Raw genomic sequence first — 2,354 nt, forward strand, 5'->3', positions numbered from 1 at the left:
TTAAGATGAGGGCACAGGTCTGTGATGAGCACCCGTGCCTTGACGCAACTCAGCCACACGACTGGCTGTCCTTCGGAGACTGACATGTAGCATCGTTCCACTTCTCCTCTGCTTCAGTCCGTGTTCCTTCCCATGCTCACAGCTTCCCCCAGCTCCCCCCTCATCTTTGTGGTCAAGGGATGTACATTTTCCTTAGAAATGGCCAGCAATTTAACACATATCCTGGGTTTGGATTCCAGAGGACTGCATCAATAAATATTTTAGAACATGACAACCATGATCTGTCAGAGAATATGAAATAAATATGTGAATTGCCATTCTTAGATACCAGCCTAGTTGCACCAGTCTCCATTACACACTGATTATAAACTAGAGCCCCATGCTAGTCTAGAGTGACTGTGAAAGTGCTGTGTGCATGCTGTTAAGGTCTCAGCTCCCTCTCAGTAAGGAAGATTGTCCTCGCTTACCTGGATGACCTGGGCGGAACTATTTTCTAGAAGCTGCCTCAGGTCCATCGTGAGTCTTCCTGATGCTCTGCTTAATGGTAGTATCCATGCACACCTCCCCCACTCCTGTCCTACCCTAGAGATCCCAGGGTGTCACAGCCTCCACTCCACCATAGTCACAGATGACGAAAATCCCTGACAATGGACAGACTGTCACTAGTTCCCAGTGGGAGTCACGAATTGACCTAACATTCACTAATCCCTGAATGAATACACACATCCCATTTCAGTAGAGCACAGATGATCCAGGCAGTGACACTGAGATGGACTTGCTACCCTTTCCTTGAGTCCTGCAGGAGACCCCTCCTGAGGCCATGTGAGCTTCAGATCAAGAACTGCTGACTCATATTTTGCAACAAGGATCACAAACCATGTTTTCTCGGGAGGCAGTGTCAGTAAGAGGTCTAGGAAGGTCCCTGGAGGGAAGAACAGGGATCAGCAGGTCGAAAGAAAATTCCTTAGATGCACTAAATTCACTGTAATTACATGAGCAAAAACCTAAGATATAAAATTTTTTAAAAGCAAAGACAGCTTACCTGTTTAGTAGGGTATGAGCCATCTGCTGCTGTCTGAGGCTCAGAAACCGTCATTGGCTGCATCATATACAAAGACTCACTACCAGATTCTAGGACCAGGTCCATATCCTCTCACACATTAAGAGCGTGGTATCTGTGTCAGTGTGGGGTCTAATATGCAGGCTTGTGTGATGACCATGGGAAAAGTGAAGGCCATCAGGTTTCACAGGTCTCTGATACTGCCTGAATGTCCTGTTTGCCAAACTGAATCCCAGACACTGCTCTAATCACGGGAAACAAACCCGGCTCTGGCCTAGTCTAGTGGAGTACACTCCAGGGCTCTGCCCACAGAGATGTAAAGTGTCCACTGCGATAAATACACAAACACATCAGGATGGAAAACACAACTTTCAGATATTTTGACACTTAAAAATTGCTGCGTGCATGTCTGTAGAGAGAATCTCTGGGAAATCTGTGCTGTGATGAAGAGATGCAGCCCAGGCAGGGGGAGTCCAGCCCTGGATGCCTCTGCACCTGCTTGGTGATGATGATCCAGAGCTCTGCCTGTTCCAGCGCCCCCTGCTGGTCCCGAGATCCCTGCAGGGAGGTTTGTGTCTGAGCTCACAGGAACTTCCCCTCACTGTGCCTCTTGTACAGAAATACATGGCCGTGTCCTCAGATCTCAGACTGCTCATGTCCAAGTACAGGGTGTTCTTGGCATTGTCTCTGGAGATGGTGAATCAGCCCTTCACCCAGTTGGCATAGTGTGTGCTGCTACTACCACTAATGATTGAGATCCACTCCAGTTCCTTCCTTGGAGCCTGGCGGACCCAGTTCATGGCATAGTCACCAAAGGTGGATCCAGAGGCTGCACAGGAGAGTCTCAGGGGACCACCAGGCTCCACCAGGCCTCCCCCAGGCTCCACCAGCTGCACCTCACATGTGCAAACACAGAGATTCCTGGTCAGGAAAACGTCACACGTCCACTGTCCCTCTCAACCAAGTCTACTTAAACACACAACTTCTTTTGTTCTCCATAAATTACCTTTTAAAAGACGGAGAGTCTCAGGGATCCCCCAGGCAGCACCAAGCCTCCCCCAGACTCCACCAGCTGCACCTCACACTCGACACCTGCAAACAGAGAGAAATCCTGTCAGGAAACTGCCACACATTTCCATTGTTGGTCTCCGTCTCATCCACTCGCACACTAAGTGTCTCTTGTTCTCCATAAATTACCTTTTAAGAGAGCAACAAGAAAAACCCAGGTCAGCCCCAACTCCATGGTGAGTCTGTTCAGTACTGATCACTGAATGGTAACACCTGGGAGTGCAGG

At 48.9% G+C, this 2,354-nt stretch overlaps 1 pseudogene; it reads right to left on the minus strand.

Annotated features, from left to right (window-relative positions):
* Nucleotides 1-1,431: 1,431 nt before the first annotated feature.
* On the minus strand, nt 1,432-2,354 carry LOC103735521 (annotated as a pseudogene).

Source organism: Nannospalax galili, unplaced genomic scaffold (genome assembly GCF_000622305.1).
Source record: "Nannospalax galili isolate Female #2095 unplaced genomic scaffold, S.galili_v1.0 scaffold8317, whole genome shotgun sequence".
NCBI classification, from domain to species: domain Eukaryota; kingdom Metazoa; phylum Chordata; class Mammalia; order Rodentia; family Spalacidae; genus Nannospalax; species Nannospalax galili.